Source organism: Periplaneta americana, chromosome 7 (genome assembly GCF_040183065.1).
Source record: "Periplaneta americana isolate PAMFEO1 chromosome 7, P.americana_PAMFEO1_priV1, whole genome shotgun sequence".
In the NCBI taxonomy this organism is placed as follows: Eukaryota; Metazoa; Arthropoda; class Insecta; order Blattodea; family Blattidae; genus Periplaneta; species Periplaneta americana.
In genome coordinates this window covers 67,835,303-67,860,198 of record NC_091123.1, presented here as the reverse complement: position 1 = coordinate 67,860,198, position 24,896 = coordinate 67,835,303, and the positions used below count along the sequence as shown (strand labels likewise).

At 35.1% G+C, this 24,896-nt stretch overlaps 1 protein-coding gene and 2 long non-coding RNA genes across 3 annotated transcripts in view; 2 read left to right on the top strand and 1 right to left on the bottom strand.

Moving 5' to 3' along the window:
• The window catches only part of LOC138703184 (uncharacterized), a 41,521-nt gene extending 40,172 nt beyond the window's left edge, over positions 1-1,349 (bottom strand). Inside the window, exon 1 of the long non-coding RNA XR_011332995.1 lies at positions 469-1,349. This is a non-coding gene — a long non-coding RNA (uncharacterized lncRNA). The remainder of the gene's footprint in view (positions 1-468) is intronic.
• The window catches only part of LOC138703183 (CD2 antigen cytoplasmic tail-binding protein 2 homolog), a 127,479-nt gene extending 105,451 nt beyond the window's left edge, over positions 1-22,028 (top strand). The window contains exon 5 of the transcript XR_011332993.1: positions 21,974-22,028. The gene's annotated coding sequence lies outside the window, so the exon portion shown is untranslated. The remainder of the gene's footprint in view (positions 1-21,973) is intronic.
• The window catches only part of LOC138703186 (uncharacterized), a 54,130-nt gene continuing 51,256 nt past the window's right edge, over positions 22,023-24,896 (top strand). The window contains exon 1 of the long non-coding RNA XR_011332997.1: positions 22,023-22,147. This is a non-coding gene — a long non-coding RNA (uncharacterized lncRNA). The remainder of the gene's footprint in view (positions 22,148-24,896) is intronic.

Below are 24,896 nucleotides of genomic sequence, written 5' to 3'. Positions count from 1 at the left end.
AGAATCCGTGAAAAGTTAGGTTAGGTTAGTTTACGATTTTAGTGACAGGTTAGGTTAGTTTAGGCTTTTATTATGCTTTGCATATACGAAACTGTAACAGGTTAGGTTAGGATAGTTTAGGCTTTTGTTATGCCTTGTATAGGCGAATCTGTGACAAGTTAGGTTAGGTTAGATTAGTTTAGGATTTTAGTGTTAGGTTAGGTTAGTTTTGGCTTTTATTATTGTCAAGATGAAGGTGAAAGCGATTGAGTGTGGCCCCCTTGAACAGGTAATGATTTTTTTGTTTTCTATGTTGGCAGTTCAAATCTGTCTATGTCTATTCCAAATTCTGCGGAAATCATTCAAAGCTCGTTTCTTACTACTGTTAGTACAGAAAAACGACAGGACTGCGCAGTTCTCTAAAGAAGTAGAATCAGTAAAGTTATTCATCAGATGTCATCTAAATACACACTGTTACCGGTAGCGTACCTGTTTTTTATGAAAGTCTGCACTTTTCTTTTTGTTCCTGAAGCACCGGCAATACTATCTTGTTTCATTTTAGAATATTAGCCAATATAGTTGTGGCTCTAGAAACTAGCATACTTGTGGAATGTTGGCATCACACACTGTAAAGTCACCACTATTACTAACACTTTCACATTGTTTACGTATTAATGTTTTTAAGTCCCTATTTACACTTGCTATTTGTCGCGCAACATCAAGCGCTTTCTGTCGGCTATATGTAGCATCACCAGCGAATAGGGATTATAAAGAATGGACACTGAGTTAATTTTCCTGTGTTTTGTTTCTCTGTGCGCCAGCGGATAGTTCCACTTTCAAGCGCTAGAGGTAGTGTAATCGAGCATACGCTAACATAATAATTGAGAATAGAGTTGAGACACAGGATCCAAACATCGCCTACCTCATTGCATAATCCAGTAACGCTTTGCTTCAAATAAATTCAAGTTAACAGCTTTTCCTTATTTCTCAGTGACAAACTAGTTGTAATAATAATATTTTATATTTCAGATATCATAAATTATATTATAAAATAATATAATACATTATAAAATGAAGTATCAAATTCGTTTAATATTTGTATATAATATAATATAGGTATATGGTTTTACTTCTCGTGAGAGTTTTGTTTTTCCATTTTCAGCGCTATCAAATCATTACATATTTTAATTGTTGTTGGGGTCAACGTCTGAACTCTCATTATAAAGGAACTCTAGAATCTAGACATTACAGTTAATGAAGGATTTATTATTTTATGGATCCAATTTATTTTATTTGAGTACATAATGTACCTAGATGTATTAATTATATGTGTTATATTTCCGCTGTGTCGACTGCTAGCTGGTGTGATGTCAGCGCCAGCTCTAGGGAGAAAGCAGAATCTGACGCTCTAGCTGGCTTAAAGGCCATTGAAATCGGTCCGGCTACATCAAAGGTACCGACGCGAAGTGTCCATTCTTTATAATCCCTATTCGCTGGCATCACCGTTTACACTTGGCAGATTTTTCGTCCACAAGTCGACGCAAGTTGTTGCGCTTTCTGTCGGCTAAATGTAGTATCACCGTTCACTCTTGGCAGATTTCTCGTCTGCTACTCGAGGCTAGTTGTTGAGCTCGAGCAACGTGTGAATGATGTGGTGAGCCTTTTAAATGAACAAAATGGATTTTAACAACAAAAAGTAGCTATTTTAGCTTCTGCAGGTTCAAGTGTTTTGTTAGTTTGCACTAATGAGAAGCCAAAAAAAAAAAAAAAAAAAAAAAAAAGAGAGAGAGAGAGAGAGAGAGAGAGAGAGAGACTGGGAAAGGAGATGGAGGTCCAGAAGGCAGGAGAAAGGGTTATTCCATGTTCTCAGTAAAGATTTCAAACTGGAACAAAATTGTCCAATAGATATTTATTATATTAAAATGAATTGAAAGTTTATTTTTTTTTCTTGCATATTGACTCCTGATGTTCTTTATATTTGTTTTGATGTCGGAAGGAATAGTATTGGGACGAACAGACTCCAAATTTTTACAAACAAACTCCAGTGCATTTTCCCTCCAAATCCTATTGTGATAGTCCTTATTTCTGATGTCATAAAAGTATGGAAATTCCTCGTAAAGCTTGATTAATTTCATTACTTGGTTTTTGTTCCACTCTGACATTATGCTACAAAGCGCGTGGAAAGAGAGAAACAGCCGCGGTTATTTAGTAAGTCTATGGAAACAGCTGATTAAAAGTTGTCTGCTACTGCTTTTCCGAACCATGTTCGGGTCCTGTCGCGTCAATTCGGCTGGCCCACCTAGGAAATGTCGCACAGAAATAGAAACCTCGGTTATTTAGTAAGTCTATGATAGAAACAGCTTCTACTCAGCAGATGTCGAAAGGAAAGGAACGAAATTAGTACTGCGCATGCGCCCGCGCTGTAAGTCGAACGACAAATAGCAAGTGTAAATAGGGACCATGGTGGAAGAATGGTATTCTTCCACCATGATAGGGACTAGAGATGCCTTTGATTTGTTGCACTGACGAAGACAGAGTCGAAGAAAATTTAAGAAGTTGGTATCTCTGAGTCTATGGCGCCAATAAAACAGCTGAACGTTATTTGAGAAAATAACTCATGCAGCAGAGGGTTAATGAAGTCGCTCTCATATTCGTTCGAAATTAAACACTGAAACACTTTATATGCCAGTACAGTCACATTTTTTTACAAATTGTGCGCCACAAGAGTCCTTTTCTGTCTATTATTCTTATATAATTATTCAATTCTACTGTATAACTGGAATATTCCAATGTCTGATGACTGTATAAAACATATCTACATCTAACACACTTTACTGCTACACTTACACACTTGGCAACATAACCTGCAATGTAGTAGGCCTATATCAGAGCCATCATATTGTCGGACCATAGGATCTGTGCCCCTTCAGCGCTGTCGCCGTTCTTGAAAAAGTTAACGCCTGTACTCACTCCATTCCACCTGCTTTGCTCCCACCATGTTAAACAGCAAGCCACGAATCTTGCCGAATAGGGATGTTGCCAAACTTTCGTCAAACGGTATCATAAATAACTGGTCCTCCATGCTACAATATCATTTCTTTCAATCAAAATACATCTTCTATTTCTACATTTTTGAAACCTAAATCCCATGTCTCGAATCACTTTCCGCAGCGTTTTTCTCCAACCTTGGAAAATATTGTCTCTCGCAATCTTCAGTAATTTCTTCAATGTCGGAACTTCATTCTACACGATATAAAATTCTTGTGTCTTTCTTCTTAAAATACATCGGTTCATATCATCTACAAGAATTAAAGGTTCCCTTGGTCGGTTCTTCTCTTCATCTCCTGTACAGCCTCCCTCTCTCCTGATTTTCTTTGTTAGGCGCTCTGACCTGCCTATATAAATTATAAATTACATAAAAATATTGTATTATTAGTATTAGTTAACTAAGTAATTTTAATATGTAATCAATTGAAATAAAATTAGCCCCACCTGTGATTGCAGCTGCTCTTTACGTTGCCTGATTTATAGGAAACAGATATTGACCTGTTTGTTTCTCTTCATCGCAAGATGCCACTCCGTGCTACAGTGTTCATGTTGAGTTGACAACACTGGACTGCAAGTGCAAATAAACTGTCCCACAAGAAGGCTCAAAATTGTGAGTAGTGGGAGAGAGAAAGGGAGAGAGCTAGAAAAGAGAGAGATAGGAATGCAGGGAGAGAAATGAATTACCGAGGCTGAGAAGGAATTACGGTTCAGTTCGCATATCTTACGGGGGCACAGATCAGATGGTCCGACAATATTTTCCTCTACCTCAACATCCTCACAAACAAAAATAACATCTTCACAACCACATTCCACAACAGCATCTAAATCTCCCCTGTAGTTGCAATCATCTCCACTCCCATTTTGAAGGGATTCTTAAAAGTAGACGTTAGTCGTCCATTACATATTTCTCTAGCATGTTCCAGTTGATTCTATTGTTGTCTGAAATGAGAGTGATACCTCGAAAACCGCACTGATTCAGGATATTTACAATTGATACTGCGAACTCGTAAAGCTTTCCTGAAGTCAAATTTTTTGCGGGAAAAAGACTTTATGATGTATCTTTATTGTTTGACAGAGTGACGTAATCATAAATGCTTGCACTGTGGTAGCAGGTTCAATTTATCTGCGAAATCCTGTATTTTGCCACCCTTATAAGAAATTGCAGGTTTAACATAAATTTCATCCAGTAATAAGTTAACAACTTTCTCGTGATCTTCTAATATCTAAGCTTTTTCAGAAAGATATTTTAATCAATAGGGATTTGAGCATGGGAGTGGACTCAAGACGTGGGATAGCTGTCTTAGATAGGATGAGGATGGTGGAACTCCATAATTGTCTACAGCAGCCGTGGCAAAAGTGTGATAGTGCGCCGAGCCACTGTGTAACCTGCAACGTGCATAGCACCTATGGAGGGAGGTGGACACCCGAAAGGGAAATGAAGCAACTGTCTGACTTATTAACGGATTTTCATTTTCCTTACGTCAAGCACTTAAATATAATTTTATACAGTACAAGGCTTCAAACTAATGTTTAGCACGTGTAACGAAGAAAGAAATGAACAAGGAAACATAGGAAACATTATCACAACCTAAAATTAACTGTCTTCAGAATGTCTCTGTGATAGAGTTTCAAAAATCAGGAATTAAGTCACTTACTGCCAGTTGTAGTTGATCACGAAGGTATTTGTCTGTCAGTCGTGATCTAAATTTGGTTTTTACTATTTTCATTGTTGAAAATAACTTTTCACAAACGTAAGTTGCAGCGAACATGGCTTGAACAGAGCAAGCGAAAGAACGAAAATTCGGATATTTATTTTTTTGCAAGATTTGAAAAGTTCAACATTTGTGAAATCCTTACATCTAGCTTTCATTTAACATCACAATACATTGTAAATCTGTTAGTTTAAACAGAAGATCTAACCGCATTATTCGTACATCCGCTGAAAAAGGATCGACGTACAGAGATAATAATAATAATAATAATAATAATAATAATAATAATAATAATAACACTTAACCTTTTAATGTTTCATGAGTGACATGTAGTAAAATGCCGTTTTGTTATACGACCATTTTCCTCGTAATACTTGTGAACAATTCAAATATTTAATATTCTCATCATACTGGCAGAAAAAATCTTTCGTATTTGTAGAGGTACATGGTTTTGAGAGAGACATTGCGATGATACGCCACTCGCAGGTCAGAGACAAACACAAATGGAACGGAGTTTGACTCCAGTGAGTGAGAGGGTGGGGTTGGGGAAGACAGGAAGCAAGAGAAATGCACAGATATCATTGCGAGCCACAATGTGCTCATGAGTCATATTTTCGCCACGGCTGTTCTATAGGATGGCGGATTTGAAAAATAATTCAAGGATGCCTGTACTAAAATATCAATCGAGTATTACGGCGCTTTTGTTGTTAACAGTGATACTTGCTCCCATAGGTTGAGAGAGAACAGTTTTCTTGAGGGGACATCATTTACCTTCGGGGCATTTGTTTCTTACATTTACATCCATATCCGCGATGTTTCAGACCGAGCTGTATAGGGCTTGAACTGTAGGTCTAGTACATATTATAATAGGCATAACTTAAAACAATCTCCCTGTTTTTGTCTTTCGTACAGAAATACATGCATGCATCAATAAAATTACGTAACAGTGCTAACAAAATTGTTTATATGAAGCTTACTTTCCTGAAGATATCATAACAATTAATGTAAACTCTAATTATTTTATTTATCTCGTCTTTAAGTTTACACATTATACCGGAATCACTTTTTTTTTTCTGCAACGTTGTGCAGTATGTTATTTATATTTCTCCAAGTGGCGGCCTGAACACCTGCAGACTTCTAACACATGAGTACAGGCTGTTACAAAAGAAACATTACAATGCTTTCATTCCTAAAATGAATGGAAATATTGAGAAACCCGAAATGTCCACTTTTTTACGAAATTGAGTTACATTCCATTTTGTATTCTACACACCAGGACGCATCATTCTGAAGAGAGACACTACCAGTGGCGACTCGTGATATTTTTTGTTTGTAGGATGAGATTGACGACTGATGACCAAGACATAAAATAATAATAATAATAATAATAATAATAATAATAATAATAATAATAATAATAATAAAGCATGCGCAACTAATTTCTTGCTACAGTTACATTCTTCTAAATGATCAAATGCAACTTCAGATATTCGTTCGGCAGTCCTGTCATCTGAAAGTCCTGTTAATTCTTGTGTTTTATTAGCCTATAGCTTATTTTATTTATTTTTATGTAATTTTGGTTTTGATTCATTTTATTTTTTATGTTATATCATTTTAAATTATTATTTCATTTATTCCGGCCTTTTAAAATGACCAATGAACTGCAATTAAGGAGGCTACAAGGGTACTTGAAATTCGTATTGTAGTCTCTGATAGGGTTTCCTCACCACCACCCAGAAAGAAGGGTCGTAGTATTAGGATATACGGTCATATCCTCAAATGCGGTTAAAGGCAAGCCATACCCCGCCCTCCGCACTCACCCCTGTCTGTAACTTCACTGCTAGAAAAAGCCGTTTGCTGTAATATTAATTGTAAGATATTTGGATGGTTCCTCGGAAAGTTTTCCTAAGGTCTGAGATGTGCAGTGGCGACAACTCACGACAGAAAGTGAAAGTTTGAAGAAAATTATTACATCGGGAAGCATTAAAAATAAAATCTGTCATTAAAATGTTTTCTATCCTCAGAGGCACGAAATTAAACTGTAGGATCATCCTCATATCCTTCATGGAGGAATCGTCACTGGACACTACATCTGCCATCATATCCTATGCCAGAATTCAGTTCAACTTATTTCCAATATGAAGAGAAACCACACATATTCAGAACTTGTGAGGTTTCTCAATATTTTAGATTCTTAGATTGGCAGCACATGCATAAGATTTACCATCAATTAATTAAAAATAATTATTATAGTTTGGTAACAATGTATATTAAATACAATTTTCCCCAGCACAGGGAAGGTTTGAAACAATCACACAATACTTCCCCATAAGAGGCCATTCCTTCCTCCCCTGCGACCGTGATTTTGGCGTTATAGAAAGGAAACTGAAAAAGTTAATCAGTTCAAAAAATTACTTTAAGTTACAGTTCCAGAAAGAACTGAAATATTGATTTTAAAGAATGGTGGCCTCACCATTATCGCAAGAATACATAGTCTCTGGAAATTCAAGTGAGAGGAACCCCACGTTCTCAGTAAGAACCATTTTAAACTGAATTCCATCAGTTTCATTACTCCAGTGAAAATTTCGGAGTTGTAAAAGCAAAAGTACACATAGATGGAAGAATAATGGAACATACTTTTGTATTATCAGAACGTTCATTGATTCCTCAGAGCCCTAAAACCATATCATATAAAGGAAGTTCGCCAATTAATAAACAAAAGTCTGATCATCTGGAAAGTTCCACAGATTCCTTCCAGAAAACGAAGGGGTGCAGGAAGTTTACATTATGATTACACATGAAAATGATTGAGTATTATAATATGATATTGATGATTTGTGAAGGATTAAATTTGCAATATGTACCCTTTGTTCTGAGGAATGCGCGCTCGTTCGAGTCCTCATGGGGAAAGAAATTTTCTCATGAAATTTCTGCTAGTGTAGGCCTACTAATGGGACCGATGTGCACCTAGCATCGTGATGTACTTGGGGAACTGTGATAGGTAGCGAAAATCCGGTTTCGCAAACCAGCTATAACGGTTGGGGTCATCATCGTGCTAACCACACGATACCAGTGCACACCTGTGGGGTAACGGTTAGCGTGTCTGGCCGCGAAACCAGGTGACTCGGGTTCGATTCCCGGTCGGGGCAAGTTAAATGCTTGAGGTTTTTACCGGGGTTTTCCCTCAACCAATATGAGCAAATGCTGGGTAACTTTCGGTGTTGGATCTCGGACTCATTTCACCGGCATTATCACCTTTATCTCATTCAGACGCTAAATAACCTAATATGTTGATAAAGCGACATAAAATAACCTACTTAAAAATACCACACGATACCTCCAGTCTGGTTGGATGATCGTTCACCTCTGCTTCAGCATGTCGACGTGAGACCAGCAACCGGCTGGTCAGTCTTGGTCCTTCATATGCTGTAGCGCCACGGATTTACTTTTTTTTTTATTATTTTAGTAGGTTATTTAGCGTCTGAATGAGATGAACGTGATAATGCCGGTGAAATGAGTTCGGGGTCTAGCACCGAAAGTTATCCAGGATTTTCTCATATTTGGTTGAGAGAAAATCCCGAAGAAACCTCAACCAGGCAACTTGCCCTGACCGGAAATCGAACCTGGGCCACCTGGTTTCGCGGCCAGACGCGCTAGCTGTTACTCCACAGGTGTGGACAATTTACTTTTTACTTTTACCCTTTGTTGTGAATAAAAATCTAATTTTATTGTTCTATTCCGACGTTTACTCTCTGAGTACACATAAAAATAAATTAATATTGTATTATATTGATGATCTGTGAATGTTTAGAAATAAGTAACAATTTTTCCTGAATAAGAATATCATTTTAACGTTCTATTCTGAAGCTTAAAGTTTGACTATACATGAAAATGAATGAATATTTTATTATATTGATGATCTGTGAAGGATTTGCAATCCTAAGTAACAATTTATTCTGAATAAAAATTTAATTTTATTGTTCTGTTTTGAAGTTTACAGTAATACTACACATGAAAATGATATATTGATGATCTGTGACAATTTTGCAAAGAAACCATTTGTTGTGAGTAAAGATGTAATATTTTATTGTATTCTGCTAATTAATTTATGTTCAAAATATTGAGAAACAACACATATCCAACGGCTTTTATATATTTTTTCTCGGAAAATAGATGTCGCATAGGGATGAAATCTACTGAAAATCTTTAACTTACTGTACTTAACCACATATATTTTTTTACGGGGTCAAAGTATTAGATAAAAGTAGCTGTGTGGTTTTTGTCGTTCCTGAAAATTTTACTTTTATGGACGTGTGTGGTTTCTCAATATTCCCATTCAAATGATGTATAGAGATTATTATACATTCAGAAATTTAAAATAAAATATATTATAGTCCAGACACATGGTCTGAAAACATTAATTCGTCAATTAAGCACAGAAACTTAATCATAAACGAAAACAAAAAACATCTTTTGAATTAATTATTTTCTAATTTTAATATACAGGATGATTAAAAAACTCTGCAACAAACTCTGAGGGGTGATAGATCTCTTTTTGTTAAACAACCTATGTCGTTTCAAAGTTACCATTGAAAATGTTTTTGCGTGGGCATACGTCAATGTATGAGAATGTGTGCACCCTTGTTTGTTGAGATGTTTGTAAGACAAGAGAAGGGTTGTTGTTGTTTGTTTATGTTTAATGTTCAATGCCTTTTCATTTCAGTTCAGTGTAATCATCAATTTAGAATGGATGTCTACGTAGTCTTCCACCAATGCGCCTGAGACGAAGAGACCCATCATCTCGAAGGCGCTGATAAAGTAGAGCAAACATTGTGTGGTGAGGGTGATTTCTGTTTTGAAACTGTTGTTGGTACATGTGGAGAGCTCTTCTTCCGTTTCCGTGAGCCTCCCCCATAACACATTACCATGTCGTCTAACTCGGGAAAGTGTAGACATCCTTTCTCAATTGATGATTAGACTGAACTGAAAGGAAAAGGTATTGAACATTAAACGTAAACAAACAACAACAGCCCTTTTCGTCTCTTACATACATCTCAACAAACAAACAGGGATGCACACATTCGCCTACACTGACATACGCCCGCGCAAAAAACATTTTCAACGGTAACTTCAAAACGACGCGTCAAAAAACATAGGTTTTTTAAACAAAAAGAGTTCCTTATTGTTAGATCTATCACCCCTCATAGTTTGTCGCAGAGGTTTTGAATCATCCTGTATAACGGTAAAGGAGTTGACAATTTTTGGGGGGTAGTGTCCCCCATGTACCCCCCTATAACTCCGCCTATGCTTGCTCCTTCAAAAACTTAACCTTACTGTATAGTCCAGAACTTTAATCAACTTCATCGCAGTAGTTGCGCAACAAGTTTGACGCTAGTTCAATTTTCTCGTTTGGTGATAAATTCCAAATTTTTTAAGAATTCAAATGACTCAAAAGAGTGTCGAATTTAGACCACTTATGCATTACCATATCTTTGCCAAGAACCCATTTAAATTTAGAACTAGCAATGGAAATGTCGTTGTTTGAAATAATAATTCTAAGTTCGTTAATTACTTTTAAACTCGCGATAATCTTTGGCACAACAGAAGTACTGCCAATTTTCAAAAATACAACGTTCAGTATCATTTACTATTACCGTGAACCCATCAATTTTCATATTTTCGATCCTACTTCTGTATTGGTTAAAATCTGAAATCACGTCATTTGCCAACCACTTGCTAAACGCATCTCCATCTCTCGCCTCTGCTTCTTTTCGTCTTTCTTCTGGTTCTTCACGTTTTTGTTTACATTCAGAGGACAAATATGATGGCTGATTTTAAAGTTTTGAAGGGACTGCATCATCTGTGAGTTTAGGTATTTTTCTGGGCACTACAAGAGCACTACCGTCACTTCGAACTGCTCTTCCAGATTTTAACCAGTTCAAAAGTAGGATCGAAAATATGATAAGTGTCTCTGGTAATCGACTTGGATACCACGAAACCTGCGAGATGAGTAGCACAAAGGAAACTGGACTCTGTTCACTATGTGAAGATGGTTGTGCACCACTCAATGACAGTGAAACGGTGTGTGAACTAGATCCATATAATGGAAAGATTATTATAAAATTTAAATGTGTGGAATATTGCTAAAAACATGTTGGAAATGCTCTACGCCAACTAGCAAAATCAAACAATCTAGGTTGTAGAGGGGGGCTAACGCACAAACTTATCGACAACCTCCAGAACTACTTTGGCATTGCTTTGAGGGCCAATACTGGCAGTGTAGAAGATAATTGTAGAGCAATCTGGGTTTCCTTGTTCCATATCGCAGCAGATGATGATCAGCCTCTCCATGCTAAGCGTCCATTGGGTGAAGGGAGTTGGTGTCCTTACCAAGTAGTGAAAGTCAAAGGAGAAACATACAAACACAAAGGACCTGGCATGAAAATAGATATCGTAAGAGCGATTAAATCTGTATATGAGAGATTGATCGACCTAAAGTTGTTGGCAAGGTGCTTACATAGAAAAACCCAAAATGTGAACGAGGCTTCAATGGAACAATATGGAATAAGTGCCTCAAGGAAGATTATACAGCTCAGGAAACTGTAAATTTGTGTGTCAGTAATGCTGTGTGTCATTTTATTTTTGGATCCAGAAGTAGAAATTGAAATTCTAAGGAGGATGATGTAAACCCTGAAACAAGCACCATCACAGGAGTTGCTGCATCAATGGAAAATGAGGACAAAGCCGCATCAATGGAAAAAGGGGACAAAAGTGCCAGAAAACAACAACACCTGAAGTTAAAACAAGGAGGAGGTATCTGAGAGACAGAAAGAAGCTGAAACTGGACCAACATGAAGCTGCTGAAGGGGTGACATATGAAGCTGGAGGCTTCTATGCTCTGAAAGTTTGTGGCTCATTTCCTGTAAGTAGTAATTTTAGAACATTTAATTTTTTGAGACATGATATCTCAGCCAAATATGATGATTAAGGAGCGGATTCCTATGTAATTAAATATTATTTTTGCGTGTGATAAAACACATTTAACAAAGTTAAAAATTCCGAACATGAAGTTTCAAGCTTAAAACCCGAATTTTATTTCACATAAAAACACATATTTTCACAAAAAATTATGTAAATACATATTTTCAGGAAATCTATTATAAACACATAAATCTTGAAGTTTTTTTACTTAAATAATTTTTTACAAGAATTTTTAAACATTTTAAAACTAAATCAATTATGTAACTCAGAAGGACGTTATCTTTTTAAGAATTCTTGGTTGCTTTGTGTTTCTAAGCGCTGTGTGGTGTATCCGTGATCCATTTTTGTAATAGTCCTAGTTTCGCCTCAAGTTCTGAGAACTGCTAGGCAGCATATCAATGTTATTATTAGGAGAATAAATTAACATAGATAAGGAGGAGAGATCTTGCAACACATAATTAGGAATGTTTATTGTTGCTGAAGATGATTTCATTCAACGCTTTGCTTGTGAAACACAACAGATAAGAGCTCGGGTATGAATATTTTATTTTTTTTTTTAATTTAGACCGGCCAGAGGCCGTTTACCAAAGTTATCTCTTTTGTTTTCTGTTTCTAATTTGTTTTCCTTTGTTTTACTTATACTAATACAAACACAACACCCATGCCCGAGGCGGGACTCGAACCCACAGCCCTTCGGAGCAAGCGGTAGAGACAGTCCGTGCCTCTAGTGCTTGCGCCACCCAGGCCGGCTAATTTAGACAAATCTCTCGCCTCTCGTTCGGCAATACGTCTTGTTGTGATTCCCTGATATCGGCTTCGTCAATCGATATCCTTCAAGATATACTGAAAGATGGTTGTTTAAAAAACGATTTGGCTTTCATATTAGCAAATCTAAGCTTTTTGTGTGACACCACAAAAAAAACTCGAAACATCCAAAAACCTGTTGTCTGAAACAGGGAGGTGCGTGCCGTGAAAATTAAACTAGACTCGCTACCAGGTTCAGAAGTACAAGTACTAAGGGACAAATTCCAGAATGTGTTTGGGAAAAACAGTAGATATAAAAAAAATGTGTAAAGTTGCTCAAGTATTGGAGGGTGTGCCTATAGATGAAGCTGACGGTGTATGTGTTTGTGACATTCCTCTCTTTAAATATGCACGTCTGACGTCCTGTGATGTGGAAAGATCGTTTTCACAGTATAAGTCGTTGTTCAGAGATAATCAGCAAGCATTTGTGATGGAGAATTTGGAGATGACCTTTGTTGTTCACTGCAATTCTCGGCCAACTACTAGCACTCAAGTGTGGTTGGTGAGTATCTAGTAACATTTTTTTTTTCCAAGCTAAGTAAGGTATTTTTGTCATATTAAAAAAAAAATATTTTTTAATTTTTAGCAAATATTTTCGTACTTTTTCGCACATAAAAATAAATATATTTAAATTTTTTAGCACATAAAAATCCGCTCCCTAATGATGATACCAAGAAGATATTGGTATCATTTTGAAGCTTCCTTAGTGCCAGACAATGAATAAAATTACAATAATATAGTTAATATCTTTGGATTTTTTTTACATAATTATGGAACATAAAACACTGTCATATGTTACATATATGGTAATATTTAATTAATGTAAATGAAAATAAAAAATAGCTCTATGTCAGGCATTAAACAATAGTTTTAGCTATAAAATAGTGAAAAAAAAAACTGTGGCTCTATCTTGAAAACTGCATGAGATATGTATCAGTTTTAAGTCAAATTTAAAAACAAAATAATTTTTAGAAACAATTTAGAAACAATTGCAAGGGATCTGTTCAGTTCATTCTCTTTCCGGTACTATAGTCAATTGTTTACAAATTTTATAGGGCAATATTATGCAAAACAAAATTGTTTATATGTAAAGGTGTACATATACCTAAAGGCAATTTATTCATTTTGTTTGTCTATAGTTGAGTTGAGATTTCTGAAAAGTCTAACAAGTTTAATTAAAAATAGAATCAAGAAGGTGCTTTCAGATGGTACAACATAAAGACATAAAAATTACATTATTTTGTTTTGTTATAAAATAAAATTAATTGCTCTATTGAAGGACAACGCTTTATAGCTTCTTCTTCTTCTTCTTCTTCTTCTTCTTCCCTTCAAGTATTAGGCCAAATGGCCTGTTACGATCTCACGTTTTATAGCTAAAAGAAAAAAATAATGACATTTCATCAACATACTCTAGGATTCCAGAATCACAATATTTTCGTTGAAATTTTTTAATTTTCCGAAAACGTAAGATTCGAAAATAATTGCAATGCAATGTTCATTACAGTGGTCAACAGTCATTTTGCGCCAGACATAACACTAACAAATTGTTACTAATTTCGACCTCCTGAATTAAAAAAAAATAACAAGAAAAATGTTCCATCAGTTTGGGTTTTCGAGGTGAACAATATAATTTTCTATGTATTTTATTTAAAAAATCAGCATATTTCTTGTGAAACTATTTGTGATGGCCTATTATGTGGAAAACAATGTGTTAGAAACACTTGTGGAAATGTAAATTATTTTACTGCCCTTTCACGAATCTATTTGGAGGAGGTGGAAACAGGTTCGCGATATGAATTCGCTTGAGTTGACATGATTTTACTTGAGATGTGTATTTATTTCACTCTGAGCTTTGATGACATTACTGTAGTTTATATTTTTCAATATGCTACTCTGTAAAAACCATTTATAGAAGCAGAAATTGTTTTAATGCCCTTTTCGTTTCCATTTGGAGGGGGAGATTCAGGTTCGCCACATGAAATCACTTCAGATTACCAGGAGATTTCCTTGATGTTAGTATTCTGTATAAGACGTGTATTGCTTTAAAAAGTGTTTTAATGATAACATTCAAAGTATGAATGTTTAAATGTGCGGATTTGAAGGTTGTAGCATTGTTTCTTAGAATGCAATTATGGCTACACAAAATCTTTCTGTGCGAATGGGATATGCTCGAAATGAGCATTATAAAATAAAAGTATGGCCAACACAATTACTAGAGCCAGGGAAGAAAAATATTATACATCAACTCATTGTACCTCAAAGTAAAGTAATTTCATCCCGTTTACACATTAAGTTAGGGTTAATGAAGAATATTGTTAAAGGGATGACTCATGAAACTGATGCATTTAGTGACTCAAAAATAAAAGAGAAAGTTTTCAACGGACCACAAATTACAGTAATAATGAAGGACAATCACTTCGAATCTTTGTTGGAAGGAAAAGAGAGAGCCGCATTCAAGAGGCTGTATTAAATTTTCTGGGTAACCGTGGAAGTTTATTTTTATTTTATTGGGTTATTTTACGACGCTGTATCAACATCTAGGTTATTTAGCTTCTGAATGAAATGAAGGTGATAATGCCGGTGAAACGAGTCCGAGGTCCAGCAACGAAAGTTACCCAGCATTTACTCGTATTGAGTTGAGGGAAAACCCCGGAAAAACCTCAACCAGGTAACTTGTCCCGACAGGGATTCGAACCCAGGCCACCTGGTTTCACGGCCAGACGCGCTGACCGTTACTCCACAGGTGTGGACACCGTGGAAGTGAGTACAACTAAGAACTAGTACAAAATTTACTGTTGGCGTTTGAAGCTATGGGTTGTAACATATCCCTTAAAATTCACTTCATTTACTCCCATCTTGACTTCTTTCCTGAGAATTGTGACAAATTCAGTGATGAGCATTGTAAGCGCTTTGATGAAGAAATTTTATCTATTTAAAAAAGATACCAAGAACAGTGGAGTACCAATATGCTAGCAGACTATTGTTGGACTTTAGCTCGTGATGTACCTGATGTCCAGTATAAAAGAAAATGCAGAAAAAGAAAGCTGTAATCTTTTGAAGAGTGAGTATTTAACTTTACGGTCGTTACGATATATAAAGCAGTATTTTGAATAGATATAAATTCGAAAAATTTCTTAAAAAACCGTAACCTAAAACTGCTTTTTATTGTCATATTCGTATTCAGAAGGTTAAAATTATGTAGAAAACATGTATCACATGCCCAGTGCAAAAAAAATAGTTAAAATTGCTTACACAGTGACCAACATTAGTTTTGAAAGTAATTACTAGGAAATAGACATTTATTGCAATGATCGAATGTCGAATTAACCTATTTCTATAGTATTATTGTTTGAAAAAGTTTTGACTCCTACAAATGTTTCTAATCTCTGTCTTCTATCAGTAAGTTCATTACCACATGATTGACATAATGTAGTATCAGAAACTGTCGTAGTGTGATAAAAAGCGGTGAAATTTCATCTGTCTACTTTCACTTGTTCAAGAGAAAATGGGGACACATGCAAATAAATGTAATTTTTTAAAAACCAAATACACAGTTGAACACGTGATAAGAACTATATTTCCTTAACTGCACAGTCGCAACATTGAAGTTCATCTCCTATTATGAAAATGCAGCCAACATAGTATAGAATGAATTTCTCCTGCAGAATTAATAAAACAAGAGGAAGAAGAACTCCAAACCAAAGAGTGAATTTTATAATGATAAAAATCAAGTAACATGAGTGCAATACATAACTGCATCATAAAATGTAAGTTATATCAGTTTCTTTACAAAACTCAAAAATACGGTATAAATATAAAATACGAAAACGACAATATTTAAATTCCATTGCGGCCGGTTGACTACATTTAAAATCAGGTCGAAAGTTCTCAACACAAGTACCATCAATTTTCTTACCTACAGCTTCTAATCCCTGACGCTAGTTCCAGTTTTTCATTCTCTATGGAATTTGCGTTCATCGCTCAATGCGTTAACAAAGCCCTCTTCAACAATGCAAATGACATATTGGACCGCCATTTTGAGTTTTAATTTCTTTTAAAGCAAGAAAAGATAGCGCTTTATGTGTATTGAGGAGCTCGGTTCGATTCTCATGGGACAATCAGGATGAAGCTCTTTCCACTGAGGTAAGCTTTCTAAGTTATATTAAGATTCCTGCTTGAAAACTACAACAGTAAGTAGGGAATAAAACATTTACGTTTCGTAGCTTCAATGGCTATTCTAGGAATAAATGTGTATATTAGGGGGCTGATAATTAAGACTGCATTGGACAGGCATATTTAAAAACACTAACAAATGCATGACGCAGTTTAAAAATTACTGAGGACAATGAGGTTTTATGGTTATAATGCATTACACTGTTTTATGGCCATCCTTCCTTACTAATAGTAATAAAATAAATCATATAATGCTACACATGTGAAAGTTTCGAAACATGTGAATCGTAAATAGTATTTAAACAGTATTTTAAATTTGGATAATACTGCAAAATGTATACAAACTCACGAAAATACGAATCAATAAAAACATGTAATATCACCAATAAAAATTATTTAATATAATCGTAACAGAAAATAAATAGGTAGTTTCCTAGTACCCGGTACTCGTTAGATAGATCATTTTTGTGTTTACACAGTGGCTCCTTTCTGAAAAGAATTTTAACAGTTTGTTACTAGATGTGATTCTAGTCATTTTATAATATAATTTTGGGCCAGGGAAAATATGCATCTTTTATGATTACACAACAATGGCCGACTTAACAGCTTATGTAACGAGTACCAGGTACTAGGAAACTTCCAATAAATAATAATAATTATTATTAATATCATTAATACAATTAAAGATCTAAAAGATATATAATAATTATCAGTTCCATATCTGGGTTCTCTGCGTATTTATCCATGAAAACAGATTACCGAAATAGGCTAAATGAAGATGCAGAAATGAGGCTACACCTTCCCGCCCTAAAACCAAATAATTATACAAAAAATATGTAGCCTTTTAAAAAGAACATATTCACTCCACCAAACAGAACAATTCAGTTCTATATTTTATATAATTACGTGTGTTATTTATTAAATATTATTAAAATATATTAACATTTGCATCGTAAGCATTACTTTTTTTATTCTTTTAAAGATCTTATGACCGTTCATAGTAGGCCTACTGAGTAAAGCGAAGGTGCACTTCAAACTAAACTGAAAATACAAGTTTTGACAATGTATGTGCATTATTAAATAGTTTCAATCCACTTACACCCACTTCAATAAATTTGTAATAATAATTACTTAGGCCTACAAATGGCTTTTAAGGAACCCGCAGGTTCATTGCTGCCCTTACATAAGCCCGCCATCGGTCCCTTATCCTGTGCAAGATTAATCCACTCTCTATCATCATATCACACCTCCCTCAAATCCATTTTAATATTATATTTCCATCTATGTCTCGAACTCCTCAAAGGTCTTTTTCTCTCCGGTCTCCCAGCTAACACTATATATGTATTTCTGGATTTGTCCATACCTTCTACATGCCCTGCCCATCTCAAACGTCTGAATTTAACGTTCCTAATTATGTCAGGCGCATGCAGTTCTGCGTTGTGTAACTTTCTCCGTTCTCCTGTAACCTCATCCCTTTTAGCCCCAAATATTTTCCTAAGAATCTTATTCTCAAACACCCTTAATCTCTGTTCCTCTCTCAAAGTGAGAGTCCAAGTTTCACAACCATACAGAACAATGTGTAATAATAATAATAATAATAATAATAATAATAATAATAATAATAAATTCTAACACTAATTCTAGCAATAAAGGACCTTCGAAACCCTCCAATACCACATATGAAACTTATTTGATTTGCGTTGTGTTAATTTTATTCATGTTCTAATGAAGGTGAGAAATGCATTAATATTACTAATGAATAGCCATTTTTTAGAAAGGAACTAAGTCGAAATTTCCTGCTATTCAGGAGCGCAAAGAAACTTATTTTCAAGAATAGGCTAAATATGAGTGTACCAGTCCCGTACTATAAATATCAACTTGAACTTGAAAGTATTAATCATTTCATCAGTAAAAAAAGTTACAAATTTTGACTTAGTTCCTTTCTAAAAAGTTTTATTCAAATATACAGGTTGAATATATAATGTTGTTGTTGTTTGCTAGTGCTGAATTTCTGACAATAAAATCATTAACTCTCTCTCTCTCTCTCTCTCTCTCTCTCTCTCTCTCTCCAGTATTTTTCACTCAAGGACGCTAAGTTGATAGTGGCTGGGTAGTGTTGAAGATGATTTTGATCCATTTCCTCACAGGTGGTTTATATTAATTATTGGATAAAGTACACATATTTTATCACCTAGTAACATAGTATCTGGGTGACCTGCGGTAATGTAAGCTTAAATTCTATTTGTTCCACGTAAAATACTAATTTTTACTGAATTTCAATATAATAATAATAATAATAATAATAATAATAATAATAATAATAATAATAATAACCCTATTCTTGCGAGGGTTGTGAAGGACGAGTATTTTCCCTGGGCCAAAAAATGAAATACAAATTAAGTAACAATTTGTATTTTATTGTGGACCTACTACTGAAGTTGTTCATTTTCATTCTTTAGGTTATCCTAGTAGTTAAGAAAACAAAGTGTCCCGAAATGCCATTTCTGTGTTCATCATTTACCAACATTTGCCCCCTGTGTTTCTTAAAATAATACTTATGTTGCACGTTAATTTTTATTTGTTCTTGTTTACAACTTAAACAATGATGCACAAATCGGTCAACACAAAAAATGACTTCCTAGGTTACACAATGCACGTTATTGAAATTGGTGTGGAGTGATTTATTATGGATAGTATACAAGACTGATTTAGAAACGTGTTAAAGAAATTATTCTTACATCAAATGTATGCTTCATGGACTAAAATTATCGTAGATATAATTAAGTTAAGTTGAATTCACAAACATGTTGAAGAATTTCTTCTTGTGCAAAATCGGATGCAGCCTGGACCAAATGATCATATCTTTATTATGTAATTTACTTTATAAAGTTTGTTCAGGCATGGTTCGGAATAGATACTGAACTACCTACTCATGCACAGGGTACGATTAAATATAAACTTAAGATTAAATAAATTATTAAGGGAAATTAATATAGGGTTTAATAATTAGTTGCTATGTATTAGTCTCATTCATTTGTAGTGTTCGGCGCAAGGGCAGATCTTTCACTACAAACCCAGCATTCTCCAGTCTTTTCTATTTTCTGCCTTCCTCTTTGTCTCCGCATATGATCCATATATCTTAATGTGGTCTATCATCTGATATCTTCTTCTGTCTTGAACTCTTCTCCCGTTTACCATTCCTTCTAGTACATCCTTCAGTAGGCAGTTTCTTCTCAACCAATGACCCAGCCAATTCCTTTTCCTCTTTCTGATCAGTTTCAGTATCATTCTTTCTTCATCCACTCTTTTCAACACAACTTCGTTCCTTATTCTGTCTGTCCATTTCACACGTTGCATTCTTCTCCATATACACATTTAAAATGCTTCTCTTCACTTCGTCGTAATGTCCATGTTTCTACCCCATACAATGCTACTTTCCACATAAAGCACTTCACTAGATTCTTCTTTAGTTCTTTCTCCAGAGGTCCGCAGAAGATACTCCTGTATTAGTCTTATATCCTTGTGAATATTGGTTATAAATTTTTTTCAATTGTGATCCCTTTATATCATAATTGTCGACTCTTGTTTTTGTAATTTCTGCTACTTTAGCCTATTGCTTATATTAATTGTTTATTTTGCCTTCTTCTTTCAGCTTATCTACAGTGCGGTTTTGATCTCCCGACCATGAGCATTTGCTCATACGAGAGACAAATTCTTTAATTTATATATCTGTTTTTTTTTTTTAATATTTGACACGTACATTTTTGTTCGACGATGTAATAGCTCTTTTAATGAATTTTTATGTCTTTTGTATTTAACACCTATTTTTGTAGTTTCCTGATTGCAATAATTGTAATCGTTATTGTAACATGATTGTTTCCCAAATAAATTGAAAAAAATTACAAAAATATAATAATAATAATAATAATAATAATAATAATAATAATAATAATAATAATAATACTTACAAATGGCTTTTAAGAAACCCGCAGTTTCATTGCCGCCCTCACATAAGCCCGCCATCGGTCCCTATCCTGTGCTAGATTAATCCAGTCTCTATCATCATATCCTACCTCCTTCAAATCCATTTTAATATTATTCTACCATCTACATCTCGGCCCTCCCAAAGGTCTTTTTCCCCTCCAGCCTCCCAACTAACACTCTATATGCATTTCTGAATTCGCCCATACGTGCTACGTGCTCTGCTCATCTCAAACGTCTGGATTTAATGTTCCTAATTATGTCAGGTGAAGAATACAAAGCGTGCAGTTCTGTGTTGTGTAACTTTCTCCATTCTCCTGTAACTTCATCCCGCTTAGCCCCAAATATTTTCCTAAGCACCTTATTCTCAAACACCCTTAACCTATGTTCCTCTGTCAAAGTGAGAGTCCAAGTTTCACAACCATAAAGAACAACCGGTAATATAACTGTTTTATAAATTCTAACTTTCAGTTTTTTTGACAGCAGACTGGATGATAAAAGCTTCTCAACCGAATAATAACAGGCATTTCCCATATTTATTCTGTGTTTAATTTCCTCCCGAGTATCATTTATATTTGTTACTGTGGCTCCAAGATATTTGAACTTCTCCACCTCTTCAAAAGATAAATTTCCAGTTTTTATATTTCCATTTCGTATAATATTCTCGTCACGAGACATAATCATATACTTTGTCTTTTCGGGATTTACTTCCAAACCTATCTCTTTACTTGCTTCATGTAAAATTCCCGTGTTTTCCCTAATCGTTTGTGAATTTTCTCCTAATATATTCACGTCATCCGCATAGACAAGCAGCTGATGTAACCCATTCAATTCCAAACCCTCTCTGTTATCCTGGACTTTCCTAATGGGATACTCTAGACTAGAGCAAAGTTAAAAAGTAAAGGTGATAGTGCATCTCCTTGCTTAGCCCACAGTGATTTGGAAACGCATCTGACAGAAACTGACCTATACGAACTCTGCTGTACGTTTCACTGAGACACATTTTAATTAATCGAACTAGTTTCTTGGGAATACCAAATTCAATAAGAATATCATATAAAACTTCTCTCTTAGCCGAGTCATATGCCTTTTTGAAATCTATGAATAACTGATGCACTGTACCCTTATACTCCCATTTTTTCTCTATTATCTGCCGAATACAAAATATCTGGTCAATAGTTGATCTATTACGCCTAAAACCACACTGATGATCCCCAATAATTTCATCTACATATGGAGTTAATACTCGATTAAAACTGTAAAATTCATTATTCCACATTTCTGAAATTTTCTAGGAACATCAGGAGCGCATGCAGTTGGAAGGCATCGACGCCAAGAATGACATGCAGCCCATGAAGTGGGAGTCTGCAACTAACCCAGTCGAACATCTGGTTACAACAGAATACCAGACAATGGAATGGGATACCCAATGGAAGTAATGCTAGTGAACTAATCGTTTCGCCAACAAGGTAAGACCTTGCGGCTTTCATCTTCTTTATTAGGTCACATAACTTAATTAGCATGATCTATTACTCCAGCAGTATTTCTGGTCCGCACTGCACTAGCAGGAAACTCAGGGTTTAAGATTATTTACCTACAGAAATATAAGGCTTTTGTTTTGAGAATTATTCTAATTCAATGGTGGGCAAAATGAACGCAACCCACAAGACAGGATTTAAATGGCAACTACATACAGTGGGAGGGGTTGCACTCTACAGTGCAGTGACGGATTTACAGACAGTTGCGCCACTACACTCCTACCTACCATATGTAATTAGAATAGTCCATTCACTTGATATTTAATTAATCATTTTTCAAAGTATTTTCTTCGAAATTGGGATTTATATCTGTGTATGCTATCTTCAGTTGCGCAAGAAGATGAGCATCGCTTAAGGGGAGTCTGTACTGCCTATCCCAGCAATGTAAATTTCATCTAATTTAGGTACACTTGTCTCAGGACTTACATAAGATACACAGTTGAAATTTTTAGGGGTTATTCTTCAAGTATTATTGTATGTAACGGGCTAAAATTACGGTCTTTATCTATTATTGCTCTGCTTTACATTGATGGGATGGCAGTACAGACTCCCCTTAAGCGGGATCTGTGGCTGGATTTCATTTTAGAAAACAGCTGTTCGCACTGGTAGGTTGATGAATACATACCGTCATTTCCCACAACTATGGTTCTGGAACACAACTATGGTCCACGATACAACCATTCAAAGATCATTGCAGAAGCAACATAGACCGTTCGTAGATAGCTGCAGTGACTTGAATTCAAACTACAGTACAGCAAGAATATAGACAAACGACGTACTACGTTATGGAGTACAAAATTTGAATGGTTGTATCGTGGACAATAGTTATGTTCCAGGACCACAGTTATGGAAAATGACGGTACTCATTATTTTTTAAGCAAACTGTCTAAGCAGTGGATATGTAGTACTGGACATCTTTTAAAAATTTTAGCCCCCAGTAGACCTTCACATTCTGCTTTCAAGAAGCCATCATTCTGCAAATCCAGTACCTCTAACTGCAATTCTGGGATAACATTTTCAATTTAAACATGAAAAGGAGCGGCAAAAATATTGAAATCTTTCACCATCCTTTGAAAATCACTGAATCTGTGTTCTTTGAACTCGTATAACAGGTGATCTATTTTAAGAATGTACATATTTAAGTTCGCGTCCTGAATACTTGTAACTAATCCTAAACATGAGAAATGAAAGAACCGCCTTTCTTGTAAGTGTGATATCCTCTCGATTCATATGATTCTGCGAAAGACATTGTATCACTAATGGAGCTCCGAAGTACAGCAATCCAGTATAATCCGCCACGTACACGTGCAGTATTTTCATGGAGTGGGGAAGGGGAAGGTAGGGGATAAGTTTGATGCTTCGCTGAGGTCTGACGTCACTGCGACCGCAGGAATGCCCACCATTGTTCTAGTTAAATGATTGCATTTTTATAACGTCTTGAACGGGCAATTTTAACGAAGATAGAACACTATGTTCTTTCGTATAGGTTTTGTGTCTTTTGGGATTTAGGCAAAACCAACTGTTACAGACCGCGTACAAAAGTATTAATCACAGATCTACGAGTATGTACTGTATAGATACGGAAAAAAAAAATTGGAACTCCCTTATTGTTCTAGTTTCGCTTACCACACACTGTGCATGTGCAGTAAACAAGTGCCCCTGTAATATGCTACTTGTGGACAGTCGTGCGAAACTGTTGCCTACTTACTAGTGGACTTCCATCAAGACTCGCTCCATGAAATAATTTCGAGAAGAATAAGTACTCAGTGTGTATGAGAATGCGTAGCGCTTCTGTTTCATTACGATTTTATTGAGACGGGCTGTTCGCTCTTAGTAGCGCCTGTTCGGTCTGCTTAGCTATGTTTTTTCTACGCGAATCATCAGAGGATTGAAAACAAGTAATGGTCTCTTAAACCAAATTATAGTAATTTAGCAATTCCTTCTGATGACAAAACATAGGAACTTCACCAATTTTAATACCTTTCATAGTATGTATTGAAACAATTAGAAACATAATTCGACCTGGTGTGTACAACAATAATGTCAAAGAACACTAACTCCAAAATCACAACTTTACAGGAGAGGCAAAAAACAGTTCAATTGTGTATATTTTCTTATGTTACTGCTTTAATTTAAGAGATATGTTGATAAAATTTAAACCATATATATATAGGATATAACCTTAAAGACAATACAATACATATTTTCTAGAAATATTTAATATTGACTTAAAAATTAACATATTTTGGAGATAGTGTTCTTTGTTACTGACACGAAGCATTCAATTTAGTAGATAGTGTTAAAAATAAATGCCAAAATATTGAATTCAAACACTCTAGTAAAAAATTATAGATCTATTTGACAATCCAAATTAATAAATTTAACTTATTGTGGAGAGCTGCAATTATCATATTTCTTCTTCTTCATAAAGGAATATTATCTAAACTCAAAACATATCTGCATTATTATAACAGTGCCAGTTAATATTATTTATAAAGCATAAAAGCATAATGTTATCATTATTACATTAATTTATACTATTATCTGAAATAATAATTTTAACAGTGCATTTATAAAATAATAAAAGAGTAAAAGTTATCTTCAATTTACATTGCATTTTAGAACAACAGTGTTTTTAAATAGTTGCTAATGTTACACTACTTTAATTTACCACAGCTGA